Source organism: Thermobia domestica, chromosome 5 (assembly GCF_964235325.1).
Source record: "Thermobia domestica chromosome 5, izTheDome1.hap1.1, whole genome shotgun sequence".
NCBI classification, from domain to species: domain Eukaryota; kingdom Metazoa; phylum Arthropoda; class Insecta; order Zygentoma; family Lepismatidae; genus Thermobia; species Thermobia domestica.
In genome coordinates this window covers 186,591,957-186,615,932 of record NC_137458.1, presented here as the reverse complement: position 1 = coordinate 186,615,932, position 23,976 = coordinate 186,591,957, and the positions used below count along the sequence as shown (strand labels likewise).

The 23,976-nt window shown below is 36.6% G+C and overlaps 1 protein-coding gene across 1 annotated transcript in view; it reads left to right on the top strand.

Moving 5' to 3' along the window:
* Abcd1 (ATP binding cassette subfamily D) overlaps nt 1-23,976 on the top strand; it is a 632,582-nt gene that overhangs the window by 467,024 nt on the left and 141,582 nt on the right. The window lies entirely within an intron of this gene.

The following is a 23,976-nucleotide window of genomic DNA, read 5'->3' as shown; positions in this document are numbered from 1 at the left end:
AAGTAGACTTTGTTTCGCTTCTCTACAAGAAAAAACTAATTTAAATAATGGTTGATGCAGATAATAATATGAAACCTCGAAAATAAACCATGAATTTCAAAAAGATTTTTTAAAATTCTTAACATATTTACATTAGGAATTCCAAAGGATTAACCAATATATGTAATAATATTTTAACCTCTTATATACAATAAGTACTTTAAAAAATGATACACAAATAACTAGCAAAATTGTATGTAGTATTTTTACTTCAAAATATCACACACCCTCTTTTTGAAGCAAAATAAAAAAAATAAAAAAAAAAAAAAAACATGCGAGAAATCTGCACATCAAGAACTTCGTTTCGGGGGTTCTGTACATTCTTGAAAATTTTCAGTTAAGTTCTAACTTTCATATACATTGTATGAATATTTCGAACAAATTTTTCACTGATTGATCACATACATAATAATATGTTACCACCTATCAGGTGCTTCGGATCTGCAAAATCGGTAAAGCTCCAAATTCTGTGATGCACTGACTGTTCCTTAAGCTTGTTCAGAATCGGCAAAGTATCGAATTTTCTGTTCATGGATCATATACGTAATAGACGGTTCATCTGAGCGTATGGTTTCCTAGGCGAATATATAACCACCATCACGGTTTACCCAATGCTGAAGGTTTCTGAATTTTTAACAAGAAAATTCAACATATAGTTACGAAACTTTTTTTTTTATAAAAAAGAAAAACTATGGAATACATTTAAAAAGAGTGGAAGAATCAATCACTGTTCCAATTCACAAGAAAGACGACAAATTTGATTGTAATAATTATCGAGGCATTTCTCTTAACATTCTATTAATAAGATTGACCCCATACGCAGATGAAATTATTGGAGATTATCAGTGTGAATTTAGTCGAAATCGACCAGATATTTACCATTCGACAAATACTCGAAAAGAAATGGGAATATATTACCCAGTACATCAACTGTTTATTGATTTTAGAAAGGCTTACAACTCGGTAAGGAGGGAAACATTGTACAACAATCTTACAGAATTTGGAATACTGAAGCTAGATTTATTAAGTGTTTAAATGAATTCCAGAGTAAAGTCCGAGTAGAAAAATGCGAGCTTCCACGTCGAGATTGGCCTGAAACAAGGATATGCGTTATCGCCGTTATTATTCAGCTTTGTTCCGGAGTACGCTATAAGAAAAATCAAAGATAGGAACCAGGGCCTAGAGTTGAATGGTATTCACCAGGTTATGATGTATACTGATGATGTAAATCTGATAGAACGATCGAAAGAAATGCAGAGGCCTTATTAAACGCTTGCAGGGACATGAGTAAATGCAGAGAAATCTAAATACAAGGAAGTTACGGCAAATAATGAATGCGTTAAAATATCAATTAATACTTTCGACACAGTGGATACTTTCAAATATCTTGGATCAGTATTACCAGACCAAAATCATACCCACAAAGAAATTAAATGTCGACTAAAATCAGGAAATTCTTGTTATTATTCAGTTCAAAATATTTTGTCGTCGCGAATTCTGTCAAGGAATTTAAAGCTTAAAATATATAAAATGATAATCATGCCTATTATGCTTTATGGTTGTGAAACATGGTCGCTTACGCTGAGGGAAGAACGCAGACTGAAATTATTTGAGAATAAAATTCAGAGACGAATATTTGGACCCAAGCGGAACGGGAATGGGGAATGGCGGAAACTTCATAAGGAGGAACTACATAATCTATACGGTTTACCAAACATCGTTAGAGTCATCGGGCGGTATTCAGAGAGAATTCGATAATCAATAGTTAGTCACCGACTGGTTAGTGGCATACTAGGTCTTCACTAAGGAAGGTGTACTTTTTGGTATTCAGAGTCTACTTTGAGTACAACTAAAAAGTTGATTTGGGTATGATTAACTAATATAACCCCAATGCATCAGGTGAGAAAAATAAATGTGGCAACTACGTAAAAGACACGTGCGCTTGCGTAGTCTCTAAAAATGGAAATACATGAAATACGAAATGTGTCGCACAAGCTAAACCGTGGCTAAAAGGGTACCCTCTGCTCTAGATTAATTAGTCACATGTGATTAACTTCGTCGATTATTACGTCCTAATCAGACTACGAATACACTTTTGATAACCATCTGTTAGTCAAACCTGAAGTAAGGCATTAATCAGACGTCAAAACGACTGTGCATAAGGCCTATCAAGTCTAGGAGGCTCAGGTGAGCAGGTCATGTAGCCAGAATGCAAGAAAGTAGGAACGCTTTCAAAGTTTTAACTGGAAATCCAATCGGGAAACGTCCATTAGGAAAACCTAGGCCCAGATGGGAGGACAATATTAAGGTGGATCTAGCAGAAATAGGAATACAGAGTAGAAACTGGGTTGAATTGGATAAGGACAGGAGTCAGTGGATAGCTTTCGTGGCCATACAGAAAGAGAGAGAGAATACATTTAAATTAAGCACAACTGCACAACAATCATATTTATGTCTGTACTCATAAACTTAAGCTCCTCTTAAATAAAAGTTAGAAATTTTTACAAAAACAAACATTCAGAAAAAAAACCTCCCAATTATTTTTCTAAATCTGATACTGATTATTTCTATCTAATGGTATTCAAGGTTATGTCCGGAAGATTATTGTTAAATTATTGCACAGCTACAGTATAACGGAAATGTGGAAATACGCTCTGACAGATATAATGAAAAACGTACGCTCTGATGGATATAATGAAAAACATAAGTTTAATTATGTGCTAGAAGCTAGAGTACTAAGCTCTAAGAAGTGAAACACGGATGACTAAAACGAAATGATCTAGAGAAGAAAAAATGTCGATAATTCAGAAGTTAAAATAAAGTTAAATAGCTTCTAAAATTGCCCTCAAATACTACGTACTTTATGTTTACTTTAATTCATAAACCATGTGCTCCATCCATCATGATGGTGAATTCCAGAGCGAAATATGGCATTCAGGTCATGTAACCTTATTTAACTTTAGAGTATACTATAAGAAAGCTATTTAAACAGAAAAATCATGAAAATGAAAAAAGCCAAAATTTCCAAAATTGTTTTTTCCCCAAAAAAGCCGGCTTTTTATTTGCAAAAAACCATCGATTCAAAAAAGCCGGCTTTTTTGCATCTCTAGATGTAACACCACAATGCCTTATCACACGCTGAAAAATGGATATTGGGTACCGCAGTTCAGAAGTACTGGTGAGAGTGGTATTCACTTCTATTTTGTCTATTAGTAAACACACTGTTCAGATAATTTCTCGCCCCAACGAAATAATGAGCTAGTGCGTCATCTTCGTGAAACCAAACCCCATCGACAATCCCTTTGGTTTGCTTGCAGTTGACAGACATACCAGTCCCGCAACATGGCGGGATAGGCTTCATTGTTGTAGTGCAAACCCGAAGAAAGAAAACATTGTATGGCCATGTGAAATGAGACAAAATGTGTTTACTGCTAAACCTATGAACTACACGTTCAGAGAGTTGTTTACACAGAACGAACATTAGCGTGTTTCAGTTTTCATGAAGACGAACCAGCGAATTCCAAGAGCATATCTTTCTATTTCAGATGATTTTTTAAGCCATTAAGCTTTTCCAGATAATTATAGTGCAATAATTCCTGCACTGCAACCTTTGAAGTAGAAGATAAAAGTTTATGTAATATAGTCAGTTAAGTCAGACCATGAACTTGGAAAACTGAATCGATTGCATAAAACCGCTTCTTATATCCCGTACAGTTTATGCTCTACAGAAATCAATATTAAAACCGAAACTAGTAGTAAATTTCAAGCATTTCCGCTTTCAGTACAGTGCTGTGGATTGTAATATGTTCCATTGAAACCCTAAATCGATTGCAAAGAACTGCTTGTCGCTATCCATTAAAATTTATGTTCTATAGCGATAAATGTTGAAACCGTAACTGGTTAATTTGAGCCACTTCCGGTTTGAGTAGAGGGTTATCAGACAAAACGACTATTCTTGGGAAACTGAATCGATTATAAGAAACCACATGTCAATATATCTTACCGTTTCTGCTCTACGGAAATCGATATTGAAATCGAAAGTACTAATAAATTTAAACTAGTTCCGGCTTTGGTAGGGTCTCGCGGATTGTGATTGTAAATTCTTTGGACAATCTCAATCGATTGCAGAATGCCACATCTTGCTAATACTACTTTTGTTTCTTGACAATAAATGTTGAATCTGAAAACGGTTAATTAAAACTATTTCTAGTTTGAGTAGAGGATTAATGGTGGAGATGGAAGCTATTTTTGGGACGTTGAATCAATTGCAAAAATAGACATCTCGATATTTCTTACCGTTTTTGCTCTATGGAAAACAGTATTGAAACCGGAAGTAGTAGTAAATTTCAACCACTTCCGGTTTTGGTACAGTGTTATGAGTTGTGATTATGTGCTCACTTTGGACCCTGAATCGATTTAAGCATACCGCTTGTGGTTATGTATTACTATTTTTTGTTCTTTGGCGATAAGTGTTAAAGCCGGAAATGGCAAATTTGAATCGCGGTTTGAATAGAGGCTTATACTGGAAGATGGAATCTATTCATGGGACAATGAATCGATTACAGTAAACCGCATCCGTTTCTGCTCTGGCGAATCAGTATTAAAACCGGAAGTAATAGTAAATTTCAACTATTTCATGTTTTAGTATGTGGTGGGAATAGTCCTGGTAAATTGCTTTGGGACTCTGGATAGTTTGCAAGAAATCGCTTCTCACTGTCTCTTGTATTCGTTCTACGGCTATAAATGTTGAAATCGATAATAGCTAATATGAACTACTTCCGGTTGAATAGAGGGTTGACGAAGGAGATGAAACCTATTCTTGACACGATGAATCGATTTGAGAAATCACTTCTCTATATCTCTTGCTGTTTTTGCTCAGACACGTATTGACAGAAGGATGGACAAAGCCGATCTATAGGATTTCCGACACATATTTAGGGTACTTTGTAAATCGAAAATGGAGTGAAGGATAAAGTATAAAAGTGTCACTTGAATCTAAGTTTCGCAGAATTCTCACCTCCTTTCTGACAAATAATAATAATAATAATAATAAAAAAAGGAGAGCTATAGTCGGCCTTGACTGAAACAATACAAAACTGAAATTCCAGATGGAAAACGAATATTTATAATATTAGAAAATTTAGTTACTCCAATCTATAGATTGTGACATGATGTAACAAATCAAGAAGCAGATATAAAAGTAGGCTTACATGCACAGCAAGATTCAAGGAAAATAACGGTAAGCACAGTTTGACACAGATATTTCTGTAGTTTTGATCGGTGAATTTTATAATTCGATTAGACATTTTCCAAATTTTGTGTTACGGATAGCATTTGGAACAGGAAAAGGGATCAAATTTTAGAGAACATAATATATATTGAAATGGGAGAATGAAATCTTCCTTCTCTCATGCGTTTGCTGGATCCGATACAACATGTAGTTCGCTAGAAAAGGAAAGCATGTTCACAGTCTGATATCGTCAACCGTTGACCGCATTGCAAAAATGACATTGCCGAAGCACACACACCTGAAATTTCGGAGGTGATTGCCGCTGCTATGTTAACTCAAGCAACAAGTTCTTCGGCTGTCGTGGCTAGTGTTGCATACAAAACGCGTTTCATAACGCCCCAAATAAGAAATCAAGTTGCGTGAGTTAGGGTCAAAGAGGTGGTCATAACACAGGTCAATCTCTCCCAATCCAACTATCTGGGAATGTTTCAATTAAGTAGGTCTGCATATACCTGTCAAAATGTGCAGGTGCATTGTCATGCCGTAATCATATGTGCTGTCTTATGTTCAAGGGCACATGTTCTAACAATTTTGGGAGAACATTACGTAAAAATAAATTATACGTACTCCCACACAGGCAGACCGGTAAGAAATAAGGTCCTACCACAAGATTATCCGCCATACTGCACCGCGCGTTCGCACTAAATCTCTCTGCTGATCGTTCACTAGAGTTGCATGTGGATTTTTACGCCCTACACATGGCTACTACTAGTACCATGGACGGTCTTTGATTATTCCCAGTACGCTTTGTTCAAATTCAACTGTCCACATGGTGCAATTTCCTCCGATTTCATGTAGGGGAAATTGAAGAGACTTTATCTTCCGAAGGCCAATATGGAGGCGTGGAAAAAGGGAAAGTTACTCTCCTATGAGGGCGACGGTTACGATATAAACGTCTTGCCTCTGGGATATTTTCCCTTATCTTTCCATAAATGAGGTGCATATTTGCCAGCTCGTTGACTGGGTAATCTGCCATTGCGCAGGCACATTAAATAAATTAATTTTATTTAAACCAACGTCTACAGTTTTACATGACATGAATACCTGGACACTACACTCTACCGTCGTCGTATCCTGTTATACAGCAATTCGACACGTAACATCAGAGCATCGGACACTCTATATATCACACACAAGTTGCGTCAGATGCCTACGATAACACAGCCACGTTAATTTATGTCATCCACATCAAAACTGCAATATGAAAATTGAATATCGCGTGGATGTCTTGAGGACAACTAATGGAGCACATGTGGAAATTCTCTAAATCAGGTAAGAAAACGAAAACTTCAGTTTTCTTATTACAGTGAAAACTCTGAATAACGGACACCAGTGGGACATAGATTTTTGTCCGTTAGTGAGAGATGTCCGTTACAGAGAGGTTACAGAAATTTAATTTCCCACAACGGTAATTGTATGCAGTAATATATAGTAAATACATTATGTATGAGCGTAAATACGTAAAATTCAATATGAAAATACTCTATTTAGTACGTATTTGAATTACTGGAAGGGATAAAGGAGAAGTTAATTTCTATTAAATCCTCAGATTTCTATTAAATATTTCAAATTCTCAGAACATTTTCAAAAAATTAATTTCGAGATTTGATTTTAAAAAATATTTTTTAAAACCATGAAATTGTCGGGAAAGATGCAAGGCCCAGAAAAAAGGACTAAATTTGCTTGGGAAAGGAAGATCTTTCACATAGAGTTCTTGAGCATATGAATGTCCCTGCATGAGTGTTATTGCTCATTGAAGGTTTTCTATGATTTCCACCAAAAAGCAGTTTATTGCGGGCAGAAAAAAACAATTTCAAGTTCAGCTTGAAGCTGTTCTATTTGATGGTTCACCAGGGCTAGACTCATGATAGATACACTTGTGGGGAAAAGACTTTTCTGTCTACTGTAATATATCGCAGAACCGAGAATAATTCCTGTCCGTTATGAAGAGGTTACTGAAATGTTTTTTTGGAGAAAAAGGACTGTCCGCGTCTGTATCTGCGAGGGTCCGTAAAAGGGAGGGTTTTGTTCCTTAAGAGAACATGTATTTTTGCCTGGACAAAAACATCTGTCCGTATTATAGAGGTGTCCGTTAAGGGAGGTTTCACTGTATTTGCCGCAAACCCCATTCTTCTATCATTCTTAGTTTCCTTGTTATTATGTTTGTTATCAGGTAGAGACTGTATATCCATGGTATACATTTCTAGATTATACACATAGTAACATTATTAAAATTACCCTGCAAAATCATTGTCAAATTATATTCCCACAACAAGACAGTTATAGATATGCGACAATCATTTTAGACTTGACTGTACTTGAAACAACAAGTAATATATGTGATGTGAAGTTTATAAAGGCATGTAGCAGTATTATGAAAGCAATTACAAGTAAAGAAACATTAATGTCCACTATTGTGAGAGCTTTTCAGTTTTCACATACGGTTCTGTTCATTGTAATGGCAAATATAATAGTAAAAACTCACAACACATCTAACAAAAATAGAATGGATCTCAGCTACAACAAAATTATTCTGTTTTTATGAACAGCAGCGAATTCTTTTACAATTTTTTGCAAATTCAGAGCTTTAGAAATTCGCTTTTCAATTGAAAAACAGCAAGTGAATTTAGCTTAATATCACCAATTGTGTTTCTAAAATGTAACTTCGGGATTCTTAGACAAAGAGGAAGTCTTTTCGCACCCTACTGTTGGAGGAAGAATGCACAGCACAGTTTGTAAATTTTACTGAAGGCGAGCTTATAGGATTCCAGCATGAGCAGCAACTTCGCCAAGCTTAACACTTTGACTTGGTTTTCCTTTTCGTCAGGGACGGCATTAAGGGTGGGCGACCGCCCACCCATCCGCCCACCCCAACAGAAGTAGAGTAATGAAGGTGACATCCTGTACTTCAAAAGCAATAGGTATTACTTTGGATTGTAATGAAAAAGGTTCTATGACTCTGTTTAATTCTGCAATGAACAATGGTTTTAAGAAGATACTTGTAGTAATACTTGTATAATGACGCCAAAAGTCGGATTAATCTTTAAATTACGCGGGCTTTAAATTAAAGCACCTCGTGAACTACGAAGCCATTTAAACCGATTTCGTAGGGTTGGAAAAAAAAATGTAAAAATAATCACTCGTAATTGCCGCAGACACATGAAGCAAAAAAAAAAAAAAAAACTTTCGTTACTTAATATCTCTACTTGAATTTCAGTTATTGACATATACGTGATTTTTTATTGTTGTATGCATTATTAGTATTGTTATTACAGTAAATTTCCTTTTAGGAAAGAAAACTAAAATTTCTCCCCCACCTCTCCTCAAATATACTGATAGGAGTATGTGTTTATTATTCCTTGAAGTACATTATTTGACATCACAATCGATGTAAATCTTCCTTTCTAATTCCAGTTTGTACTCCAGGAGGAAATAACACAACAAATAAAACATGCGTATCTAGTTTTAAAGGGGGATTTCCCCATCATTCCCAGATAATTCGCAAATTGCTGTGGATTAATAAAGTTAGCACGACTAGAATTGCTAACATTGTTTCCCCTCGCATGGTGTAAACGTGATTGGTAGCTTGTTCCATTGGACATGAATATAGGTGACGTGCTTTTATTCAAGCTCATTTAATTACACATTTCCGTATTTTGTGTCTCCATTAGTAGTACAGGCTGCTCACGTTAATCCAAACCCACCGTAATCCGAACCCTGCGCTTGTCCGAATGATTTTTAGCCGGCGGGAGTAGAAGTATAGGTTTTTGTACACAAAGAGTTTGCCGCCTTTGATACGAGATATCAAATGTTTAACGATTGATATTAATATAATCATGATACGTAGTGTGTCACAATCATGTGACTGAGGTTAGGGTAGGATTTTTTTCCTGGAGGAAGTTGAATGACCTTTCTGGTGAAAGCATAGCCCCTAAAGAAGGACTCCCAGGGACACACCGAATAGCCCCTGCTTGTGTAATCGTTTGTAACTTTTATTCTTTCGTATTATTTATAATACGCCTTGTTAAAATATGGCCCCTGATCCCCACGACCCTTCTCTGCTTGTGACGCCTATGGCTTACGAGGGACAACAACCTATATGAAGGAATCTATGATTCTGATATAATAAAAGCTCGTAATAATTACTCGATCAATTTAATTGGTACGTATTTTTTATTTTTCTCGTAATTACTTGATGAAGCATTGAACGCATGACCCTCCAGGGACACACCGGATAGCCCCTGCTAAATTAATCGAGTAATTACTTGTATTACGAGCTTTTATTATATCAGAGTCATAGATTCCTCCATATAGGTTGTGGTCCCTCGTAAGCCATGTGCATCACAAGCAGGGAAGATTCCTGGGGGGTCATCAGGGGCCATATTTTTAACAACGAGCTTTTTTAACAAGAATATGGTTTGCCATACGAAAGAATAAAAGTAGCGAACGATTACATAAGCAGGGGCACTCTTCAAGACCTACGTAGACATATACAAAGGTCGTTCAACTTCCTCCAGGAAAAAAATCCTACCCTAACCTCAGTCACATGATTGTGACACAGACACTACGTATCATGATTTTATCATTATCAATTGATCTCTCTTATCAAAGGCGGCAATCTCTTTGTGTATAAAAACATATACTTCTACTGGCGGGGTTGATAGTTTTAGACTGGTTGCTCAAACAGAAACAGTTGTTGTGAGTCGTGTGACTAAATTAGGTAACTTTTCTTGAATACAAGACTGTTTCAAATGACTTTTGAATCCTTAACTACATATACGGTACTATACATATTTTGGATTAGAAATAAAGCTTAACAAATATTCATTTGTAACTGGATTTGTGGCTTTTGAGCACTCCCTTTTACACCAAACAATTTAATAACCCGAACAGCTCAAGGAGATATTCGAATTAACGCGAGCTTCCTGTTGTAGTTATCGAAGATTATTACTGGTTCACATTTTGCCCGCACAGTTACCATGAAAATAAACAGATGCGAAATAATGTTGCTCCTATTGACCTTCGAGTGTCCCCGGTGAGTTCCGGATTCGATTCCAAGTGGGAACACAAGTGATTTGGATCCTACTCTACGTCCCGTTCTTAAGAGGTTATCATAGTTCCATGGAAGGCTATGGCAAACCATCATTTGTTCACTTTGCCCAGGGACCTTCGAACAGGACACTGCATCATCATAATGACCTTCCACTAATCGGTCATCGAGTCCTTTGTATATTGCTGAGGTGTCGTCAGTGATACTTAGCCAGAAAATGACGGCTTCTAATGTTCTATCTTCGTATGGTATTAAATATATAGTATTATTTATGGCATTAAGTACGTGTCTTCTGAACCACTAACGAAATATTTTTTATCCGTTTATCTAAGGTTGCAGCTTGCGTGGCTATAAGAAAAACGATTAGGGCAGTTATTCTAAAACTTGCTGAGATAAGTAATAAAAATCGCAGTCACACTTCTGAAGCAAGACGTCTATTGAGTGAAGTTAATTTTCAGTTTGTGTTCCAACTCAACTTGTTCACACTTTTTCTTGGAAAGTTGAAAAGATTGTCAGATTATCCACAAAATAAGGAGAGCACACTGGCTGATGCTGTTTTAGTTACGAAGGGTGTAGTGAATTATTTTACTGAAATTTGAAACACAGTCGAGGAGTTCGAAAAGAGCCTTTGAGTCTTGCTGAAAATAATGGTATATCTCTAACGGGTTCAATGTCCAGAACACGATCACGGCCCCATCATTTACGTCAGTATATTATGACATAGCAAATATCGGTTGAGGAAGAAGATATCTAATCCCAAGAAGACTACACACTTAGGATATTTCTTCCTGTACTTGACAGAATACTTGCAGAAATGAATAGGCGTTTTGCAGAAAATACAGGTATTCTATGTGGGATAAGCAGTCTTCACCCTAAAAGTGAACACGTCCTCTCATTTGCGAAAATTGAACCACTTGGACGTCATTATGGACAGTGTCGATCGTGTAAAGGTGGAACTGAAACTTCTCCCGAAAATTTTAAAACCTTATGAGGAGGAAAAGCCATGTAAAATTACCTCCGTTTCTCAGTTTAGTGAACTAAATGGCCATAGATGCCGAAAGCCTAGAAATCTAAATCTAAATCAGTTTACTGAAGTAATGGATAGTTTCAAAATTGCTTTCATGAAATTCCCAAATTAGCCGTAATTGTTGTCACCATTCCTGTATCTAGTTCACCATGTGAGCGTTCTTTCTCGTGTCCTAGACGGGTTAAAACATACGGATCTAGAAGGTAAAAACTTGCAGAGAAGGGGGAACAGCCACACCCCAGACTTTGATAGGTGTATCATGAGCTTACTATAAACTTCAAAAGATATAAATAATAGCTTAAATTATTTTTATTAGTCAGAAAATTGGGGGACCTGTGCCCCTCCGGCCCCGGGCTAGATCCGCCACTGGCGGTTGCCTAAGCGATCTTTGTTTCCTCTCAGTAGAAAGAAAACTTGTAATGAGTATTGCTGTAGAGGATGTGGTAAACGCGTTCGATGCTGGCCATAAAATCGACGCATTGCTCTTCATTAAAGTGCAGAAAAGTTTATTGTAAGCTTTTTCGTATCGTGTGATCAGCCCTTCATAGTTTAAAATACATTGTTCTTTCTGTGGATCATGATGAAGTTTTATTAATTGCTATTTACTTCTTTATCCAATATATATATATATATATATATATATACATATATATATATATATATATATATATATATATATATATATATATATATATATATATATATATATATATATATATATATATATATATATATATATATTGCTAACTTGAGTTTCAGTGTCAAAGATATCCGTGTAAGCTATGTTCAGACAATCATGCTGTCGAATTTCCCTATTTTTTTAGTAACATAGGTCTTTGCTGTTGCATATAGAGATCACGTAAAAAAAATATTGTTTTACTTTACCTACTTATTGTGTATTTTATGGTATTAAGGAAAGGTAGAGTATTATCCGTTAGTCTGTGTTTTCTTGAACCTTCTTTTATTTCTATGCATTCATGAGCACTCTTGGAGGGAGAGAAGGTAAAGCTGTCTTAACTTCATCGACTACACAGTACATACCGTTATTATTGTTTTTTTAAAACTGTAAATAGAGATAGTGTGTCTGCCACGCGGAATTCCGTAGGTCGAGCATATAGCCACGAACTCTCGAAACCCATTCTGTCCTGCATTTCTTCAGTCCTATCAGGCGAATGCCGAAATTGTACCTTCTATAAGGCCAAGACAGCTGTTTTCCACATCCTTGTTCCTCCCCTATTTCGGTCTGAGCGTCAGCTAACTAAAGAGTATAAAAAATGAAACTTAATTGCTGTCAAAAACAGGTCTACATTGCCCAGTTCTAATTTTCATTGTCCGCCCACCCGGCAACTAGGTCCGATTCTTTCCGCCCACCCCATGAAGCATTTCTGGCGCCGTCCCTGCTTTTCGTACCTTTCGATTACTTTTGGAAGCAATTTGATCTCCTTTTCCAAAATCTCTGTCACATTTATAGTGCGCTACTAACGGCAAAAGGGTTACATGTTTTTAAAAAATACTCACTACCGGGATTCAAATCACTTACTCCTTTCAGAATCGAACCGTTATCAGTCAACCTGGCTATTAGTTCGCTAATAATTCTGTCTAATATGGGAAAATAAATCATTGTTTTCAGATTGTCGTCAGTACTCACTTTGCTTTTACCACAGCTTCTCAGCTACGTAATAAAGATTGCAAACTTATTGGGAGAGATTTCGAGCACGATCAGCAGGATGCTCTGTAGCCAAAACAAAAATGCCATTATAGTCCGCAAATGATTTTGATTTTTGTATAGTTTCATCAAATATTCCATTATCATTTTTTCTGAGATCACTGAAATCGGAAACTTGAGATCAACAAGTCTGATTGTTGTTTCTATATAGAACACAATCTGACTTTTGCAGGTAATATGATAGGATCTTCAGGGTATCAAGAACTTTTTTTAATATAACTAATATTTTCATTATTCTTTTTGGTATTCATAAAACCAATTATGAAATTATGTTATTTACAGAAATATAAAGGTGGTTCTGTTTATGTTATTTAACTTTATAACCACATGCAGTGGCGTAGGGAAGGGGGGGGCCCGGAGGGGCCGGGCCCCCCCCCAAAGAGGTCCGACAATGTACTTTGGTACTTTGATGTTTGTAATTTTTTATATATTTTTATGTTTATATATTTTCTTGTTTGTAATTTTTCTATATGTACCTATAGCAGCACTTGGGCCCCCCCCAAACACACATCCTGGCTACGCTACTGACCACATGTGACTGCAGTTTATCAATAGTTATCAAGAACTGCAACGAGATTGTAAAATGTACAGCGTGAAATACTCGATGGTTACCATACCCAGAAGAGTAGGTCTAATTATGGATCAGAACCAGCATTAAAAAATGCCTTAATGAACAAAGGTAGCATCTATATCTGTAAACATGTCAATGAACAACAAAGATTTCAATGTAATATAGATTTCAGTGGCAAATTCTGCAGCACCAGTTTGTGATCATGAGTTCACCTATTGTACGTAGAAAAATTCTGGGGGCGAAGGGGGACAAGAAAAAATATTGGGGGTGGCGGCCGCCCCTCCTTTCCCCCTGTAGCACCGCCATTGCATAGAGTGCGTGAAAAAAGTTAAGACATGTTTCTAAATACATACATTTAGCAGAAACTTTTAACATTAACATTAAAAGAAGATACTAAAGTATAAAATTATCGATATAAATTAGTTTATATTAACCCTAGTTTGTAATATTCTAGAGCTACCGCCGGTTGGCTCGGTAGCCCACAAAATACACCATTCTTATTTGATACTTTAACGCAACCATAATTTGCAGTGTTACGTTCCCGACGAACCTCCATGTATTTAGTTTTCTCTGCATTTACTTCTAAGCCTATGTCCCTGCAAACATTTCATAAGACCTCTGCATTTCTTTCTGTAGTTCTCCTATCATCTATTATATTTACATCACAGCTTACGGCTTAACCTGGTGAGTACCATTCAGCTCTAGGCCCTGGTTGCTGTCTTTGATTATCCTTATAGCATACACAAGAATAAACTTAATAATGGCGACAACGAATCTCGCTGTTTCAGGCCATACTCGACGTGAAAGCTCGTGGGCAAGAATTTTTCTACTCGAACTTTACTGTGGGTTTCATTTAAACATACCTTGATTAAAGTAACTAAATTTTTCGGAATTTCAAATTCTGTAAGATTGTTGTACAATGTTTCTTTCCTAACCAAGTCGTAGGCCTAATTAAGTGTGATTGCGACTTTAAAGGTATATAATTCCAACCGGAAGTTTCGGAAATCTACGTCACAACAATGATCACAATATCAAAATATATCTTAGAACCCATATAAGATAGACAAATCAATCTCTGTTTATGAGCAAGTTGATACTAGTCCCATCACCTTCGAAAATTTTGACTTTGAGAAGAAAAATATCAAATTCTACAATATTTTAAATTTCCATTATCAATTTGTAAAATAGCCAAATTCACAAAGTAGTTAAACCGTTTAAAATTAATTTGTGAGTTAAGCCGGCTTTGGTTTTCTTATTTAACTTGGATTTATAAGCGTATCCTAAGGAGAGGAAGAAATACAGAAATTAGAAGCAAAATAAAGAAATACAAAATTAGAAGCAAAAACTTTAATTTGGCCTGTTACGAAAATTAACTTTATTGAAAAGGCTATTTTTTATACTGAGGAAGAGTTCTGTAATTCAAGGTAGTACGGAGACCTTTACATCACTGACAGTGTGAACAATGTGAATTCATATCCACAAATAAAACATTTAATCAAATATTCCTAACATTTCCTATCTTTCAAACTCCGTATACAGATGGTGATCAGAAAAGTGGAAACACCTGTAGTTGGCAACACGTCAGATGTATGGGTTGGCAGTGGTGTCGTGGCCTCCCCAGCGCCGGACCGCTGGTGGTGGTGTGTTAGGTAAGTATCAATACTACGTCAGGCGCAGTGTCCAGTGGCTGCAGCACACGGAGGTAGTGTAAAATGGGAGACCTCTCAGATTTTCAAAGAGGGCAAATTGCTGGTGCCCGTTTATGTGGAGTGTGACGACAGTGGCTACTGTGTTAGGTGTGTCCCTTGGGACAGTGTCGAAGGTGATGACGGCCTACACAACACACGGGAAAACCACATCGAGGAAGCGGAACAGTGGGCGGAAGGAAATCATGAGTGACAGGTCACGCCGGGTATTAAAGCGCATTGTCACGCAGAACCGTCGTGCCACTGCGGAGCAAGTGACGGAGGAACTCAATCACCACCACCCCCCACCCTGTTTCGACAATCACAGTCCGCCGCGAATTACATGACATGTTGCACGGGCCAAACCTCTCATCAGGGACCATAACGCTTTCGCACGCCGCAAGTGGTGCCGCGACCATGCAACTTGGACCATTGATGACTAGAAACGTGTGATATGGTCGGATGAGTCATTCTTCACCCTATTCCCAACCACGGGCCGTGTTTATGTGTGTAGAACGCCCAAAGAAGCTTATGATCTGCAGTGTCTCCGCCCAACTGTGAAACATGGCGGCGGCTCTGTGATGCTGTGGGCCGCCATATCATGGTTTTCATTGGGTCCTGTGGTCACACTTAGCGGACGAATCACTGCCAACGATTATGTCGCAATTTTAGGAGACCACTTGCATCCTATGGCCTGGATATTGTCCCCGGACAATGACGCCATCTTCCAGGATGATAATGCAGTCATTCACACGGCTGGCGTTGTTGCAGCGTGGTTTGAGGAACATCGGGATGAAGTTCAACACCTCCCTGGCCCGCCCAATCCCCAGATCTCAACATAATTGAACATCTGTGGTCCGTCTTGGAAGCACGACTCCAGCGACGATTTCCACCTCCATCCTCTCTCACAGAACTGGCCGATGCCCTGTACGAGGAATGATGTAAAATTCCACTTGCTACCATTCACGACCTCTATGCCTCCATCTACGTCGCATCAAGGCTGTTATGAAGGCGAAAGGTGGCCGGACACCATATTAATCTGGTAAGTTGCAATTTCGTTCAGGTGTTTCAATTTTTGTGATCACCATCTGTAAATAAAGCAAACATTGGAAATTGTCTATCAAAAGGGACGCATTGGAACACTATAATAATGAAAATCATGTCTTCTAGTAGAACAGGGTGATCACGTGTAAGAAATCGATAGCAAGATTGATAACCGTGAAATTGTAAAGTCAATCAGTAAATGTGATTGTAAGCTGTTCGAACCTCGTACTGAGAAATTTCTTAACTATTATAACTTCTTGTTTTTTGTATGTGAGAAACAATTAAACTTTTATGTTTAAGACTCATCAAATCAAAATATGAAAAAATGTCATCTTGCAACTTTATTACTACTCTTCACGTTTTGTTTGCAAAGGTTTCGTGTTGCCTATGTGCTCATTGTGCCTAAAGAAACCTTCCAGTAAATTCTATTTCTTAAAAGCACTAATCGAGGGAATTTATTAATCAATTTTCACATTACGTAGTCTCGAAAATTATATGAATGTCTCGTCTCGTGACAGCACTATTTAATTAAATGCATTATAGAACATTTCTCTCTATTTATTTGTTACATATACTTCCTTAGTAAATGTTTAATTTTCTCCGTAAGCATTTATTGAGGTAAAAGTTCTATAACACATTTAATTAAGTAATGATATTTCGAGACGAGACAACACTTTCACGCAGGGTGCGAATTACCGGGGATGATGAGGGGGATTTTCCCCCTCAATCACATTTTGTTCCCCCCCAAAGAAGTCAGCTGAAGTATCCCCACCGGGGATGCTCGCTTTCCCCCTCAAACTATGCTTAGTATAACTCCAAATTTCACTGATTTTTGTTATTGCTTGTAAATTTAATCTTCTAGCTGTATTTCGAAATGATCGATGTAAACTGTTCAGTTTTGGTCATTTCTACTTACCACCTAATTACCCACTATTTTCAACGTTGTTTAGTAGAACTATATTATTATGACTACGGTTGTTACTTGCAACTGTACCTTCGTACCCTTCAGTTCGTCATCGTTTGTGAATTTGAATGTACTAATTGCGTATAACAAAGCCACATATAGATTTATAAATGTTCTTAGCGGTTGGCCAAGAAGAAGTAAACAAATAGCTTCTTCTATCATACTTGGCGAAGTTCGGATATGTCATATTCATCCTCTATATTTGTATCGATTATCATCTTATTTTAATTTTTGTTATAACATGTTATTTCATTTTCCAGTGTACTCTTTGTTAGCACATGGTCTTCATTCCCTAGTAGGTTGTGTGTATGCAACTCAAAAGTTGCATTTAATTTGTGATAATTAGGATAGTAATCACTGCTTTTACAGTTTACGGAAATGAACTTTTGAAACTGTACTCAAAATCTGAGATATAGGTATTCTCTCGTAAGTATATGTTAACGTACACGCTGGGGGATACGCTCCTAGTGAGCAGACATGTTAATGAAGGTGATTTTTAGGTGAATAAGCGCATAATTCAAGATTTGTTTCAGCATTTGTTAATATGACTGGTTCTCCGTGTCATTGTCCGTGTCTGTATAAGCATTTCAACTTGAGCGGGTTTTTTCAAAGTTAACCCTTCATTTTTTCATCTTTTCGCTGTACAGTTTGCTGTCCACGCAATTAATGTTGTCTGAAAAACTTCAGTGTAATGTTTTACTTTATTTGAATAACGAAGCCCATAGTGAATCAACTCATCTTCAACCTAACAGTAAAGTAATTCTTAAGTGTTGACTTTCCGTGCCCATCACGGAATCGATATTTGGAGGAAAAAAGTCGTGATGAGCACAGCTTTAGCGGGAAGTAGAAGCACAAGCTCGAAATTTGAATTGAGAGATTTTAAATATTTGGCCTTCGATTTGACCTTGATGTGAGAAATCGGGACCAGCAACAATCCATTTCTTATTTGATAGGCTAATATCTAGATTTTCTTAAAAAAAATGTCCGGTTTAACTGATAATTTTAGTGGTTTTCACAAGACTGAAGTAGGTTTCTTTTCGCAACCTGTATGTATTAATGCAAAGTGGAAGCTTTCAATATGAGTGGAAAAATTAACATATGCTTGTGATCATGGCTATCGCTCGAGCCAAATTATTAACTAAATAAACCTTGGAGAGCTACGGGGACAAGAGTGAGTACAACATTAAAACACGTTCAGAAAGGTTTAGTGAGGTGTGTGTATGTCAGACAATATATATGTGCATAGTTATTGTTGGTAGATTTATTAAATAAATCTCTTATATATATATATATATATATATATATATATATATATATATATATATATATATGAGGTGTAAGGCATTTATTGTCTCATTTTGAAATTTGAACCTTCAGACTGTCCTTTGGCCTAATTTTATCCCCCCCAATATAGATTATCTAATTCGCACCACACTGCTTTCACGAGACGAGTAGATATTTTAAACTGCCTCGTCTCGTCCTGTGCCAACACTAGAAATTCCACGAGACAAACTTTCTCGTGTACCGTATCGATAAATAAATATAAATAACGAGACTTCGAGACGAGACAGTTATATAATTTTCTAGACGAGACGGCATCTCCACGAGACGAGACGAAACAGCCTACAATCTCGTCTTGCGGTCACACTACTAAATTAGTTAAATATGTCCTAGGCAACCTTTAAATATCAGTAACCGTCGAAAACGTTTAATTAAATGAACAAGTAGTGAATTCCTGACACATCGCATTTCGAACACTTTCAATTTAGTTATTCGTTAACAATTTTAGAAATGTTGTGACTAAGGTGGGGACGGGAGTATTTTCTTTTAATTCCATGAGCGCCAGCAGCGAGAAATATGAAATTTAGTATATAGTTTATACGAAGAAATTAACAAATATATTTCTAATCTACAAAATGAAGTTCCTAACAGCGTAAAAGAAAGCTTTATAGAAAAAATAACAACAATTGTCCACATTCTGCTTGAGTCGAATGTATTACAGACGTTCATATCAAGCAATGGAAAGTGTTCAAAGTTTTCAAAGACTTGTTTGGTTCAAAGCTGGCATCATGAAACAACCATGTGTTGCGTTTTACTTACAAATTCTGTTACCTCTGATATTTCAACTGGTTTTCCGTTTATCAATGAACATTTGGTAAGGCGTAGAAAACTGCTGCATTTTTAGTGCCAATTCACATAAACCGTGAAGTATTGGACAGTTCTTTTACCTTGTCGTGGAAAATCATTGACAATACGAGTAATTTATTCTCGTTGCTGTTAATACTTTCATTGAATGGGAAATGTATTAATACACAATGAAGTTCCCTAACGAGTAAATAATGCTTTCGTGTTTTATTTCTTTTCTATATTTATTTCCGTTTTTTTCAAATACATTTATTTTTGTTGTTTGAATTTACCGTATGACTTAAGAACATCGAATGTTCATCATCACACAAGCAGAATCTGTTGCAAGGAGATACTACTACATGAAAATAAAATAGATGTAATTTATTCCTGTCTATATCTTACATACGACTAACGTTTGGGAAACAAATACGGTGGAAGGGCTGCAAGCAACGAACACGACTGAAACCGAATTATCACTCGATTGACCAGACATACGTCGCTCAAGGGCACATATAAACGTGAGTTCAGCAAACGTTTCTGTGGTGTTCTATTCAGTATTACTCTTAACCAATCTATACAGGAACTGATATTTTTCATGTATGCATAATATTTTGGTTTTTGCTTTATGAAATTGCGCGCCAGATGCATTTTAATATAGTGTTAGCAGGTGCTGTATACATTCCAGATCTGTTTCATTGTGTAATAGTATCATCTATCTATGATTGCATTACCAGACTTATTATACACAGAAATACCAGGGAGTAGCCAGTGTGTTGCATACAGAAGTGATACTAAAGATAAGCTGAATAAAATACTAAACATTGTATCCCCTTGTAGAATACCATTATAAACTGAGATGGGACCACTTAAACCAACATTTAGCTTCAACATTGTAATTTGTTTCGAATATCCCCCTTTAATAAGAGAAATGAAAATATCACCCATTCCGTATTTAGTTAAAATTTGGAAGAGATAATTGTGATTAATTCTGTCAAAGGCCTTGGAATAATTCGTGGATAAAATTGCTACAGATTCATGAAAAAAATAAAATCTCTGCGATTTGATAAATAAAATCTGTTTTTTACATCCCACGATTATGCCGGCTAGGCTAAAGGAGACGGTGATGATGAGAAATGAATGAAATAATGGAATGAAAAAGTGGGAGGAAACGGAAGAACTAAGAGGAAATTCACGCACACGGTGTTTGTCCACCAAAAAGTTCACTTGGCACGAGCTGGGATCGAACTAGGGACCCCATGCAGCAGTGGTGAACGTTCTATTACTGAGCCACCGCGGCCCCGAGATTTGACTTCTTATAAATAGGGTTATTGTGTTCAAGATCATATGGGTAAGAACTTAATAGCTTTTCAAGATATGCTTTCACTCTGATCGTGAGACTAGTTAATAGTTTTAAGTCCGTGCACAAAAGACTTATAGGCCGAAAAATGGTAACAGTAGCTGTTAGTGAATATGAGGACCAAAACTGTAATGCTTATATTCAGAGACTGTCCTAAAGCAAGATGTCTGCGGTATTCATTAAAAGGACAGCGAGGAAGGGAGCTAAAATAACCATAAATGTAACACAAGATTTTAATGGCAAAGAATCAATGCCTGTGGATTTCCCAAGCTTGCATAATCATACGACAGTTTGACATCGTCTATTGTGAATGGACCTGAAATACACTCATGATCATGATCCGCTAAAACAGATGGAATATACTCTAGAATAAGAAAAAATCAGTACAATATAGTAGTAGGTGGAACATATAATTATTTATGAGTCAAAAGATGTCATGACTTTTACACATAGATGTGATTAATAAAAATGTAAGAATTTTCATAGTATCGGTAGTGTTGAGTATCCACCGCTGTCAATTCAAAAATACTGGTTCTTATCTCTTCTCTGTGGAAGTAAGTAAAAGAACCGGGAGGAATACTTAAGTAAGCAAACTTTATTAACACAGAGAGATTATTTGAAAATGCAAAAACACAATAAAATTACATTGAAATAAAGTAAATTTCGTAATCACAAAATATTATACACAAGAGACCTTACTTAGCTCAGATTCTTTTCCAACTAAGATTTTACAAACAGAAAAAGGTCTTACATGAATATAAGGTGTCCTCTCACCCACATGACTGAATTTTCCTCTCGTCTTTGGCTGCTTCCGTCCTTCTTTTTGCCAGCCTGTATCCTCCTTATATCCTCCGTCTTTATCACACTTTAATTATATTTCTAATAATTACGAAGTCTCTCTTGTCCCTTAGGCAAGGTTTTCTAAAAAAAAAACATTTTAATAGTTCTTCTTCTTAGCACATATTAAATTATCTTATCCATTTTTTTCTTGCAAAATCTGTTTCCCAACACATTCCCCCACTGTATCAGTACATAACTCGAACAACACCTTTTTGTGTGTGTCGGTCTTATCCTTTTTCTTGCAAAAATCTGTCCTGGCAGTGAGCCACTTAACATTGTCACAGAATGTATTAGATTCAAAATAATGTGAATCATGTTTTTAAAAAAAATAATAAAGAAAGGAATTTGTAAATGAATAAACAAGAATAGGAATCACAATTCACACTCACAACATCTTACTGCATCACAGTATAACGATGTTCTACACTACATCACAATTTCCATGAACACAAGAATATGGCATGACCCAGTCCTCTAGTCCGCTGAAGGGGGATAGACTGTCGCCCATTGGGTGTGAAAATTTCCGGGTGCTCGTCACCTGGACCTCCTCATCTGTAGTACAATCCTCCGGAGGAAGGAGTACAACAACCCGTTGTTGTCATGAAATACCATGATAGTTCATTAGCAAGTCTGTTTCTATGAGAAATCACTACACGAGCTTGGCAGTAGGTTGAATGGGTGTGGGAACCATCTTCTTTGGAGTTTTGGAGGAGACGTTTGCGTCATTCAACGGAAGCAGAATCCAGCATGGAGAATCGAACCAATGTGCACCATCCTGTGCGGTCCTCGATGTTGCTTGAGGAGATGTCTGCGTCGTTCAACGGAAGCAGAATTCAGCATGGAGAATCTAACCAATGTTCACCATCCTCGATGCTACTTGTGGAGGCATCATTGCTTGAGAGGATCAATGGAGGAGAGGTATGATGAATGACGTGAAAGGAATGAGATAAAGGAGAGACTTGTATGTTTGTTTGGTGCGTAGGTGGGTGGGGTATTGTTTTTATACCAGATTTATTCGATAGAAAAAAGACATGTTTTTCTCAATTCAAGGCAGACATATGACAGCAAATTCCCAGTGCAATTTTAATTGTATATTTTTATATATTTTGTCGGTATGCGTGTGAATGGGTTATATAGAAGGATTATAATCAGATGCAGCAAATTACAGATCTGTGGGCTAAGAGAAGGTTAATATGTGGATTAGAGGTAGGTTCATAAAGGATAAATGTAAAAAAGATAAAAGAAGGAACTAAAAAAAATTAAATGTTGAAGTTTCGGTTTTTTTTTAAGGAATGGATTCGCCTGTACTGTGTTCCTGGTACCTGGGGATAGGTACTTATTATAAAACACAATTACTAATTCTTTGTGGAGTATAGTACGGATTAGCGATGGGAAGAGGGGATTGAAAAATGGTGGTTCTATCACCTGTTGAAGGGGGATAGCCACATGCTGTCTAACTTGTTGGTAGGTTTTGTGGGCTAGGTATTTTTTGTAACAGCATAGCCCTAAAATGATTAGCAGTAGGAATTAGAGAGGAGTAGCTGTATAATAATAATAATAATAATAATAATAATTATTATTATTATTATTATTATTATGTATATTCTGTTTATCTAGAAGCTTGTGGTGTTCTATGTCTTCTTGTGTGGCAGCGTAAGTTGCTTGGTGCTAATATTAGGATGTTACTGTGAAAATGACCTCTGGTAAAAGTTAGAGACTGAAATGCTTCATACTGTGTATGTTCTTCCAATGACATATAGTTGTTTAGTTCTGGGAAGGAAATGAGTCCGTGAACTTTTTTTGTTTGTTTGTTCTGTATTGTTTCTCGTTGACGGAAAATGGTATGATAAAAGCAACTGGGACTAGTAGCTGCGGGGTAAATCGTTTTAAAGCTTTCTGTATTATCCAGCATTGTTTTTAAAGTACTATGCAATACTATGGAATTTCTCTTTTTGCCCGAAAGACATGAGAGATGTTAAGTTTAGTACTGCAAACGAACTTCCTTGTTATCAGATTAACTGAAGATGATTATCTAATTGTTACTTTCACAATTTTTCTTGTTAGTTCTGCTCTTTATTTTTTCTCTTTTTTTTTTGGTTAAGTATGAGATAAGCTGAAGTGAACGTTAGTTAACGATGAGATAAATTGTCCTTAGAGTTGTTTGTAAAAAGAAATTGGAATGAACTGGAAACGTGTGTCATTTGCAGCCTATTTATCAATGAAATTTCAAGGTTGGTGTAATCTACAACGGAGCAA